Raw genomic sequence first — 13,310 nt, 5'->3', positions numbered from 1 at the left:
AAAGTTGTTGATGTTTGCACTAGGATGTTCCTTCAGGGTCTATATCCACAATCATATCCCCCTTGACCCGTGTAACCTAGAAGTTGTTTTTCTTCTGTGTTTCTACTCCCACAGTTTTTCCTCTGAATGTGGATAGTATTCTTTCTTGTAGATCCCTCCCAGTTGTTCAGGATCATTTCATTGCCACTAATGGAGAAGTCCTTTACATTCGATTATACCACAGTGTATCAGTATCTGTGTACAATGTTCTCCTCATTCTGCTCTTTTCGCTCTGCATCAGTTACAGGAGGTCATTCCAGTTCACATGGAATTCCTCCACTTTATTATTCCTTTGAGCACAATAGTATTCTATCACCAACATATACCAAAATTTATTCAGCCATTCCACAATTGAAGGGCATCCAATCATTTTCCAATTTTTTGCCACCACAAAGAGTGCAGCTATGAATGTTTTTGTACATGTCTTTTTCCTTATCTCTTTGGGATACAAATCCATCAGTGCTATGACTGGGTCAAAGGGCAGATAGTCTTTTAGCGCCCTTTGGGCATAGTTCCAAATTGCCCTCCAGAATGATTGGATCAATTCACAACTCCACCAGCCATGCATTAATGTGCCAACTTTGCCACATCCCCTCCAGCATTCATTAATTTCCATCAGTGTCATGTTGGCCAATCTGCTAGGTGTGAAGTGATACCTCAGAGTTGTTTTGACTTGCATCTCTCTGATTATGAGAGATTTAGAACATTTTTATATGCTTATTAATAGTTTTTATTTCTTTAACTGAAAATTGCCTATTCATGTCCCTTGCCTATTTATCAACTGGAGAATGGCTTGATTTTTTGTACAATTGATTTAGCTTTTTATAAATTTGAGTAAATAGACCTTTGTCAAAGGTTTTTGTTATGAAGATTTTTTCCCCAATTTGTTGCTTCCCTTCTAATTTTGGTAGCATTGGTTTTGTTTGTACAAAAACTATTTAATTTGATGTAATCAAAATTATTGATTTTACATTTTGTGATTTTTTCTAACTCTTGCTTGGTTTTAAAGTCTTTCCTTTCCCAAATATCTGATATGTATACTATTCTGTGTTCACCTAATTTTCTTATAGTTTCCTTCTTTATATTCAAGTCATTCACCCATTATGAGTTTATCTTGCTGTGGGGTACGAGATGTTGATCGAAACCTAATCTCTCCCAAACTGTCTTCCCATTTTCCCAGCAGTATTTATCAAATGGTGGATTTTGGTCCCAAAAGTTGGGATCTTTGGGTATATCATAGGCTGTCTTGCTAAGGTCACTTACCCCAAGTCTATTCCACTGATCTTCCGTTCTGTCTCTTAGCCAGTACCATATTGTTTTGGTGACCACTGCTTTATAGTATAGTTTGAGATCTGGGACTGCAAGTCCTCCTTCCTTTGCATTTTTTTTCATGATTTCCCTGGATATCCTTGATCTTTTGTTCTTTCCAATGAACTTTGTTATTTTTTTTCTAATTCAGTAAAAAAGTTTTTTGGTAGTTAGTTGGGTATGGCACTAAATAAATAAATTATAAGTAAATTAATTAATTTGGGAAGGACTGACATTTTTATTATGTTAACTTGTCCTACCCATGAGCAATTGATGTTTTTTCAATTGTTTAAATCTAGTTTTAATTGTGTGGAGAATATTTTATAGTTGTGTTGCTATAGTTCCTGTTTTTGTCTCAGCAGATAGATTCCTAAGTACTTTATATTGTCTAGGGTGATTTTAAATGGAATTTCTCTTTCTAATTCTCCGCTGCTGAGATATTGGAAATACATAGAAATGCTGATGACTTAGGTTGGTTTATTTTGTATCCTGCAACTTTGCTAAAATTTTTGATTATTTCAACTAGCTTTTTAATTGATTCTCTAGGATTCTTTAAGTAGACCATCATATCATCTGCAAAGAGTGTCAGCTTGGTCTCCTCATTGCTTATTTGAATACCTTCAATTTCTTTTTCTTCTCTTATTGCTACTACTCACATTTCTAGTATAATGTTAAATAATAGAGGTGATAATGGGCATCCTTGTTTCACTCCTGATCTTATTGGGAAGGCTTCTAGTTTATCCCCATTGCAGATAATGTTTGCTGATGGTTTTAGATATATACTGTTTATTATTTCCTAAAAAGGAAAGGCCCTTCTATTCCTATACTTCCTAGTGTTTTCAATAGGAATGAGTGTTGTAATTTGTCAAAGGCTTTTTGGGCATCTATTGAGATAATCATGTGATTTTTGTCATTTTGTTTGTTAATATAGCCAATTATGTGGATGGTTTTCCTAATATTGAAGCATCTTTCCATTCCTGGTATAAATCCTACCTGGTCATAATGAATAACCCTTGTGATTACTTGCTGTAGTCTTTTTGCTAGTATCCTATTTAAGATTTTTGCATCTATGTTCATTAAGGAAATTGGTGTGTAGTTTTCTTTCTCTATTTTTGGCCTGCCTGGCTTTGGAATCAGCACCATATTTTTGTCATGAAAAGAATTTGGTAGAATTCCTTCTTTACTTATTCTGTCAAATAGTTTGTATAATATTAGGATTAGTTGTTCTTTGAATGTTTCATAGAATTCATTTTTGAATCCATCAGGACCTGGGGATTTTTTTTACGGAGTTCTTTGATGGCTTGTTCAATTTCTTTTTCTGATATGGGGCTGTTAAGGTAGTCTATTTCTTCCTCTGTTATTCTAGGCAATTTATATTTTTGTAGATATTCATTCATATCACCTACATTGCTATATTTATTTCCATATAATTTGGCATAATAATTTTTAATGATTGCCTTAATTTCCTCTTCATTAGAGGTAAGGTCTCTGTTTTCATCTTGGATACTGTCAATTTGGTTTCTTTCTTTACTTTTTTAAATTAGATTGACCAGGACTTTGTCTATTTTATTTGTTTTTCTTTTTTCAAAGTACCAGCTTCTAGTCTTATTTATTAAATCAATGATTCTTTAACTTTCAATTTTATTAATTTCTCCTTTGATTTTTAGGATCTCTAATTTAGTCTTCATCTGATCATTTTTAATTTGTTAACTTTCTAGGTTTTTTTTTTTAAGTTGAGTCCAGCCGGAGGGTTCCTTGGCTCTGTCCTGTTGTTAGGTTTGGTTTTCAGTCCCTTAAGATCATTTGGTTTTTAATCAGTAAGGAAGGTTCTTCAGAGCTCTGAACTTTTGCTGCCTCTATGGGATCATCTTGACTCTACCTTCATTGCAATCTTTTAAAACCAAAACCTTGATGAATTATATGTTTTTCTTCTGTGTTTCTACTCCCACATTTCTTTCTCTCAAGGTAGATAGCACTCTTTCTCCTAAGTTCCTCAGGAATATCCTGGATCATTGCATTGCTATTAGTAGCAAAGCTGATTACATTTGATCATCCTATAATGTTTCAGTTCCAGGGTACAATGGTCTGTTGACCAGAAGACTTCTGAAATACCTTATAGTTTTTAATTTGTTATCCTATAACCTCCAGAATTGAAAAGAAAACAAAAGAAAAAACTAAAAAGTTTAAAACTGGAAATAAAGAGGAAAAGGGAAGTGTGAAAAGTCAGAAGACAACCCTACATCTATCAGAAATTTGAAGTGCAGGAGATGACACAAAGAAGGAAAGGAAAGACCTTTGGTTCTTGGGGCTGTTTAATTAGTTGGAGGCTTTCCCCCATGGAACAGAGGTACTTAACCTGGATCCTATGAATAGATTTCAAGGGTTCATGAGTTTAGGTAGGGGAAAATATATTTTTATTTTGACTTGTCTCTATCCCAAATAGAATATTTTCTTCAATTATTAGCTTATTTTATTTTATGGAGTTCACTATCTTTACCAGTGTGCCAAATAGAGCTGTGATACAGAAAAGTAAAATAAAAATAAATTGTTTAGAACCCCTTTTATAGTAGAAGCTAAAATTCCTGAGATGAAGGCAGCTCCTCTACTTTCTAGGGGAGATGATGAGGAATCTCACAGGCTTACAGACGTGAGATCATTCAGTATGATCAGAGTCTGAAGAGACAATTGGTTAGCTAGTGATTCCCACTAAAATTGAGTCAGCCTTATGATATTCAGACCCAAAATATGTTGTATTATCTTTAAGTTTAAGTTCATATAGTTAATATTAGAAATGTCATTTGAATCTAGAGATTCTGGTTCTAGAGATAATGCTACCATCATTGTACCATGTCTCCTCCAAGGTAATATTAATTATATTGTGTTCATATATCATAATATGTTCATATATTTTCATATGTTGGGCATATTTTGTTTCTAGATTTTTGTTGTCACAAATATAACTGCTATAAACAGTTTTGCTTGTTTTGTTTTCTTTTATGGTTATCAATAACCTCCTTGGGATATATTCTCAGTAATGGAATCTCTGAGTCAAATATATGAATATTTTATTAACTTTTCTGGCATAATTTCAGATTGTTTTCCAGAAAGCTTAAACCAAATCACAGTTCCCCTAGCAGTGCCTTAGTAAAATTGACTTGCTGCAATATATCCAAACTGAGAATTCCTAAATTTTTGGAATGTTTGCTTATTTATGTGTATAGACATTATTTAAATTTTTTAATTTCTGGATAAGAATAATTCTGAATATTTGTTTCAGGGGTCTACTGATTTTCCTAATGCCTTTTTTGAAAATAGTTCTTCTCTTTAAACCATTTCTGTATTTGGATATCAGTATTTTTTAACTTCATTTTTTAATTATATGTAGAAACAATTACATTACCATTCTCAATATTAAAATTTTGTATGGACTCCCTATAGATTTTAAATATAAACATTTCTGATACAAAGATTATTTTTCCTCAATTTATCTTTTTCCCTTTATCTTAACTCTATGTATCTTAAATACTTTTTAATATAATTAGAATTTTCATGTTCCTATAGCAGTTTTATATTAACAAATAATTTTATCTATAGTAACTTTGCAAAAAAAATGCACATGTCTTTATGATGATCTCCATTTTATAGACTGGGAAGCTGATTCACATAGAGACATGTTTGCTGACTTGGCTAGGGTCACAGAGCTAGTAAGTGTCAAACTTAGTTCTTGACAGTAAATCCCCACCTGCTAGCTTTTGTTTTTATGACCGCTATGCTATAAGGCAGCCCAGATGGTTAAATAACAAGAAATAGCAGCAATCCAAGCAGGTGATGTGTTCGTGCCACAGGATTAGAGTATATTTGCAACTAGAATGAATCAGATTTAAATCACACATAGAATATCAAATATATGAAGTTAATTATATTAAACTCCAAATCTAAGTCTTTTTTTTCTTGCATTATATTCCTAGTTCTCTCCTCTGTTGCAAAGTAGAACCGTTTAAATTTCTTTATCATTCAACCTACTTTCATCTTTTCTCCCCCCAACTTAAACTTTCACACGTCCTTCAATTGATACACAATTTTAAATCCTTTATCAGTCTCTCTACTCTGCACAAAAGTCTAAGATATGGTGTCCATAATTGAAATATATATGTATGTATATATATATATATATATATCCCAGGTGTTGTCTCATCAGTGAGTGTACATGAGCCATAGGCTAGGGTCCCGTTGGTTTTGAGAGCTGACATGCCATAACATTGACTGATACTGAGCTCCCAGGTACCAAGTTCTCCCTTCTTTATAATGACTCTTGAATTCGCCCACTCTTCTCCCCACTTAAGTCTGCCACTCTGTGGTCCCCAAGCTCTCAGTATTTCTTTCTTAAGTGACTATAATCATTTCCACCCTAGTCTTTCTGCCTCCACTCTCTCCTTGTTCGACTTATTGTTCATGGAGCTTTCAGAGCAGTATTACCAATTGCACAAATCAGACTGTCACTTCTTTGCTTGAAATTCCTCAGTGATTCTCCTCTACCTTTAGGAAATAATTCAATGCAGTCTTCTGTAGTGTATTAGACAGAGTTGCTGGGAGTCATGTGTTCATTGATTAGAGATCAGTGGACCTTAGTGGCCATTTTGCCGAATCTCCTGTTATTACAGATACAAAAACTTGGGCCAGAAGGGTAAGTGATGTCTTTTCCCCTAAAGTCATATAATTAAATAAGTAGAAAATTTGATATTTAATCATTTGGGGGGAAATTTTCTTAATTTATATCTAGTACTTGAAGATCTAGTCTTATATCTACTCACCTGATTTTGATTACTGTGAGACTATGGACAAATAATATAACTATTCTGAAACTCAGTTTCTTTATCTATAATCTATAAAATGTAGTAGTAATTGCTACAGATAGTAACCTCTAGCAGTTATGGGGATGAAATGAGATAAGGTATATAAGATTCTTTGTAAAAATATTAAATTTCTAAATGCCTGTTACATTAATAGTAATGATGATTATTATTGTTCTAATTATTGGTGTGGCAATGATATTTCTTTTATTCTTGTTTTCTGGATACTGAGGCATTCTATAATCTCACTTCTTTGACCCTTACAACTTTATATAATAATTTGTTTACTTATTCTCTTTAACACAAGCTGTATTCCAGCCACACTATACTATTAGCTATTGCTCAATCTCTTCTTGTCTCTTCCTGCTAACCTCTACTCATGCCTAGAGTTGAATAAACTCTGACTATCCTTTTTCATATTGAAATTGATCTCTTCTTTTAAAATAAATTTCCTAAAGTTTTTCTTCCATGAAGCCTTCCTTGATTACTGTGGCTCAAGATGTTATCACCTCTCTCAATTTTTCTCTGGAATATTTAGTCCCAATCTCTCTTTTGTCTCTACCATAGTCTACAATGTATTGAACTTTTTCTCCATGTATCAAAAACTCCACATACCCCAATAGAATGTAAGCTCTTTGAAACAAGAGGCTATGTGGACCTACACATAGTTCTAGAATAGTGCCTTGCATCTAGTAAATACTTGCTGACTTTTATAAGTGAATTCCATAATGTTCATCCAATTTCTATAATATAGGCTCAACTCTTAAATTTGGTGAGTCATATTCATATGTAAGTTCTACCATTGACAAGGAGGCAGAAAACAGCATAGGAAAAAGGATTCAATATCATTTTCTATCCATTATTATATTAATTATTGCTTATGACATTTTGAAGCTAGCCATGAACAGGTAACTTTGAAAATTCTCATTTTTATTAATCATCAACCTATTGAAGATGAAGTTGAATCTGATGGTTCTTTGTAATTTTAATAAACTCAGCTTAATATATACTAAGGAAGAAGAGGTTGAAAGATGGGTGCACTGTGGGTTAAGTAGTTCAACCTCTACCCCTACGCAGCTGAAATTGTTGAAATCATGAAATCACATCATGAAATGTGGGAAATAACATTGGGCTTTCAAAAAAATGAGGCTAAGACCTGACTTCAATATGAACTAATCAGGAGACTACAGGAAAGTCTTAAAGTTCTTTGAAATTGAGGAGGTATTACCATAATACTTACCTAAAATGCAATATCTCCAAGTCAGTTCCTCCCAGACCCCAAGTGAGAAAAAGAACAAGGATAATGGGTGGAAATTATAAGCAGTCAGGTATAGACTTGATGAAAAAGAGAGAAAAATATCATCTAACAACTGGAGATAATGCACAAATATAATGAGCGTCCTCGGGTGGTAGCAGGGTTCTTTCTAATTAAAGACCTTCAAACAAAGGCTAGATCAATTAGTAAACATTTATTAAGCACTTAATGTGTTTCTAGACACTGTACTAAGCCCTGGGGTGCAGAATGTGGCAGAAGAGACTATTTTCCCTCAGAGAACTTACAACTTATTAGAGGAGAAAACATGCAAAAACATACACACATACACCAACACACACACACACCAACACACACACACATACACCAACAAATAAAGCTATGTGCAAGATCAAATGGAGATAATTAAAAGAAAGAAGGCACTGAGATTTTAAATGGGTTTTAAAGGAAATCAAGGTCAATAGTCAAAGTTGAGGAGGGGGAACGTTTCAGACCTAAGGGAGACAGAAAACTGTTGTCACTGGATCAATGCATATGTGTCATATAGTTCTGTATTAGAAGGCTGGAAATGAAGCAAGTTAGGTTATGAAGGGCTTTGAATGATCCTGGAGGCAAGGGAAAGCCTCTGGAGTTTATTAAGCCTCAGTGACAAGATTGGATCTTTGCTTTAGAAAAATCACTTTAATAACTGAATGGAAGATGGATTGGAATGTGGAATGAGTCAAGGCAGGCAGGTCCACCAGCAAGCTACTGCAGTAATCCTGGGATGAAAACATGAAGACCTACACTAGAATACTGGTGATGTAAGAGGAGAGAAGGGAGCATATTTAAGAGATGGTGCAAAGGTGAAATCAACAGATGTGACAACAGATTAATTATATAGTGAGAGATATGGTGAAAAATGTAAGATGACTCCTAGATTATGAGCCTGAGGGTCTGGATGGATGGTTCTATCTTCTATAGTAATAGGGAAGGTAGTCAGGAGAGAATTTAAAGGGAAAATGAGTTTAGATATATTCAGCTTATGATTTCTACCAAAAATCCAGTTTGAGAAATCTGAAATTCAATTGAAATGTGAAATTAAGGGACACCAGATAGTTTGAGATAGAATATTTAGATTTGAAGATGAATCTTCATCTGATTAAAGAATCATTGTCAGAGATGATGATTAAATCTTTGGGAGCAAATCATCATGTTAAAAATGAATTAGTATAAAAGGACAAGAGAAGAAGACCCAGAACAGATCCCTATGGGATATCTAAGCTTGGAGGGAATGTTATAAATGCAGATCCAACCAAGGAGGAGAATCAGGCAAGAGCAGTGTCCTGAAAATCTAGAGAAAAGAGAGTAACAAGGAGGAAACAGTGATTGACAATGCTTAAAGCTATAGAGGGTTCAAGGAGAAGGAGGACTGAGAAAAAGGCAGTTAGATTTGGTCACTTATCTTTGTAGTAGAAGACATTTGGATTCTTATTCAGGTATAGGCTAGAATGGATGGGAACTGAGGTTCCTTCCAATTCTGTGATTCTGAGAAATAATCTTTCTGTTTCTGAACAACAGGGGTAGTAAAGACCTTACCTCTATTCTATTATACAAAATTATATCATTTATTTTTTCCTTGTTTTGTATTCCAGGTAAGATCCATGAAACCAGAGAGTGTGTCTTTGCAGTTTTGTGTATTCTTCAACACTACCCACCCCAGGATAGAGTTCTACATCTAGTAAACACCAAATAAATACTTATTTAAATGATTTGCTGAATGAAAGGCACGATTAGTGATAATATTTTTCATTGTCTATAAGACTGTAATATTTTTGAAGGTAGAAAGCCTGCAGTATTTATCCTTTTATAATCTTCAATATCCTTATTATCTCCATGGGGTAAATGAATATCAGAATCTATACTCAAGCAAAAGTCTAATGTTCTAACCACTACTATATTCTGCCTGTTGGAGTAGAAAACTAATTCTATTAAGTTGCCAAAAGGCCTAGGTGCTGGTTCCCATTCTATAAGTAGATGAACCATTTTGATAATTCATCATCCTTCTTGAGGTCTTCACAATCAGATGTGTTAAATGAGAAGATGACTTAGTTCACATGTTCTTTAACTTTTTTTGTCACAGATCCTGTTGGCTGGTTGGTAAAGACTATGGATTCATTATCAGAATAATGTTTTGAAATATTTTAAATGCTATGTTTCTTCTGGAGCTTAGTGAAAATGATGTTTTGTTTTGTTTTTTTGCATCTAAGTTCATATACTCCTGAAAATAATTCACAGATTTCTTGGTGCTTTCTGGATTCCACATTAAGAACCTTGGGGTCAATGATTTCTAAATGACTTTTAAGTGAATGTATTCTAAGTTCTATTGTGAATATAATGAACTTCAACTGTTCTGTTGTGAATTTCCTTTGTGCTAAAATTCTATATTCTAAAGTTCTATCCATTTATTTCATTCAATGTTCTGTTGTATGTTCAAGCATCCTATATTCTAAAGATGCTTCTGATTCTTACAACTAGTATTATAACCTTCTATGGTCAAAGTCCTTTTCCATCTAGAACATTCTTTTTTTCCATTTTCTAACCTTCTTTATGATTCCTTACAATTTGAACAATACATATTCTAAAATATTTTGTTTTTGTAAAAGTCATTAATTAATCAATTTGTTACATTAAAGTTCCTAGGTATCTCTCTCTCACATACACACATTAGAGAAAGTATTATTTGACAAAAAGAGTATATCTATATCTACATATATAACTATGAATTGCTTGTTTCTATTTATCAGTTCTTTCTCTGCAGGTCGACATACACGAGTCATTCTTTAAATAATATTTCTGTTGCAATACATAATGTTCTTTTGGTTGTGCTCATTTTCCTGTTCTTAATTTCAGGTGGGTCTTTCCATTTTTTAAAATTAATTTACACATCATTTTCTTATAGTGCAATAATATTCCATCAAAATTATGTGCCACAACATGATATTTTCCAAGGTGGTTTTCCAACCTAATATTCTATGACATTGGCTATGCCCATAAGTTTAAAATATCCCAGAAAGCTTGGTATTTGATAGAGCAGGACTGAAGCCTGGAAAAAGATTAACGGAGCTGTACCTGTTATGCGATATTCAAATGTGTAGAGGTGAGAGCAGCATCTGCCACCTCCTCATTCTTCTGTTTGCCAAGTCTGGTTTTTCCACTCTTCAGGGACTTACTCAGGCACACTTAATAAGCTGCTTTCAGTGAACAAGAACTTTTCTGCTGCAAGAGATGATCTGACAATTTGTTGTTCTCTGGGCACCAAGAGAGGAGTGATTTTGCATTCAACAGATGATTGCTGTCTTCACAGGCCAGTGGGACATGTGAGTAGGAGTTGCGTGTTACCCCCAATTCCACAGAGCTGTGCTGCTTTGCCTAGAATCAAATTTTGCACTAACTCTTTCCAAAGATTTTTGGAAGATTTAGATGTAGCCAACGAGTCTTTTTAGTGAACGTAGCCTCTTTTAACTTGGTTTAACTTACTGCCCATCAATGCAACTAGCTGAAGGTAAGTTATATCAAGGTCTTCTTCTCAGTCAGGAGAAATGAGTTAAAAAATTTAGTTACCGGTAATGTTCAAGCAATATCTAGAGTTTATTCTCTTTGGTATGATATATAGGGGATTCCTAATCTGGAAGATGACCCTTTTAGATCCCTTCCCTTCCAGATTTGGGACTAAAAAGTAAGTATTATAGTAATATCTATCTCATCATGTTGTTATGAAGATCAAATGAGATTATCTATATGAAGCATTTTGCAAACCTTGTAGGCTTAGGCAAGTATCCCAACCTGTATCAGTCTCAGTTTCATCATCTGTAAAATGAGAATAGTAATAGCACCCATTTCATGGGATTGTTATGCGGATCAATGAGGAAAGAAATATGGGAAGTGCTTTGCTAACCTTAAATAGGTACATAGATGCTAACTATTATCATTATTCTCCCCACACAGTGCACTGTACACAGTAATCCCTTAAGAAATAGTTAATGAATTTGATTTATTGCTCCCATAATTACTTCTACTCAGTTCTTCCATGAGCTCTGTCTTCTGACTCCTGAATTAGATTTTGTCTTTGGCCCCTGATTCTTTCTCTGACATTCTTGTCTTCAACTTGATTTTATGTCCAGAAGGGACACTATTTATTCTACATAGCTTGGGACAGGCAAAACTAGAATTAATGACAAAGAGACTGATTTTAACTTCTTCTAAGAGAAGGGGAAAAAAAACCTTTAAAAATTCCTAATCAAAATGAATTCAAAAGATCCTTATATATTGGTGGAAAAGATTTTTCATTATGAGCTCCTTGAACTTGTCTTCGATCCTTGCATTTCTGATAATAGCTAAGTCATTCACATTTGGTGATAACATGTTACTTCTGTTACTGCGTACAATGTTCTCCTGATTCTGTTTACTTAACTTTAGATCAATTGATTTAAATACTTCCAGGTATTTTTTAATTGTCCTGTTTATCATTTCTCGTGAAGCAGTAGTATTCCACTCACAATCACAAAGCACAACTTATTGGACTATTCCCCAATTAAAGAACATCACTTTAATTTCCAAAGTATGAAAAAAATAAAAGAAAAATTTAAATAACTAATCGGGAAAACAACCAATCAGTAAAAAAGATTGAGGAAAGATAATAAAAGAATTATCAGACTACCTGAAAGCCATGAGCAAAAAAAGAAAGAACCTAGATGTCACATTTTCAAAGAAAATAACTCTGATATTCTTTGATAAGAGGGTGAAATAGAATTTGAAAGAACTCCGATATTGGCTCCTGAAGTAAAACCCCAAATGGCAACTCCCAAGAATATAGCTAATTCAAAAGCTTGCAAGTCAAAGAGAAAATAATTCAAGTAGCCAGAATTAAATAATTCAAATATCATAGAGCCACGGTCCGGATTACATGGGATTTAGCAGCTTCCACATTAAAGGATCAGAAGATACTGCAGAAGGCAAAGAAGCTAAGTTTACAACCCAGAATCACCTACACAGAAAAATTAAGTATATTATTTCTGGGGGGAAATGGTCATTTACTAAGATGGAAGATTTCCAATTATTGCTAATGAAAAGACCAGACCTAAACAAACAACAACAAGTTGTGAAAAAGAGGATTGTAATTACAGAAAACAGAATGGAGAGGTAACATGTAAATTATTTCACCAAAACAGGTACAAAGCAGCTATTACAGACGAGGGAAGGATTTTTAAGGAAAAATTTTCTCCAATAAGTGTCTGTCTCCTTTTCCTATTTACCAGTTCTACTTTGTAAAAAATTGTTTTCTTCCCTAAATTTTCATAAATCTTTTCCCATTTTGTGCTTCTTTTACCAAGCTTTGACCATTATTTCATGTTGTATTTGTTTTTACATTACTCTCATTTCTTTTCTCATTTTTTCTACTCATTTCTTTTTAAATCCTTTTTTAAAAAATCTCTTTCAGAAGTTCTTTTGGGGACTGACTCAAATTCACATTTTTATTTCAGGTATCACTTGTAGCTTTGTTACATTGTTGTCTTCTAGATTTGCGCAATGATCCTCCCTATCATCATACTGACTTTTTAGAGCAGTCTTTTTTTTTTGGTTGTTTTTTCTTCTTTTTTTCAATTTACTATGCAACTTTTCAATGTGTATTAAAGTTCTGTTTCAGGCAAGTTCCTTCCTCACTCTACACAGAGAAGTCCCTGTCTCATACTTTTGAGGCTGAGGGTTTTGCTCTTAATGTGGGAAGCTCAGGATCTAGCTTCTGGATTGAATTCGTGGAGGGCCTCCCTGCAGGCTTGTCCTGGTGGAGGACCTCACTG

Source organism: Monodelphis domestica, chromosome 3 (assembly GCF_027887165.1).
Source record: "Monodelphis domestica isolate mMonDom1 chromosome 3, mMonDom1.pri, whole genome shotgun sequence".
Taxonomy (NCBI): domain Eukaryota; kingdom Metazoa; phylum Chordata; class Mammalia; order Didelphimorphia; family Didelphidae; genus Monodelphis; species Monodelphis domestica.
This window is presented reverse-complemented; position numbering follows the sequence as displayed.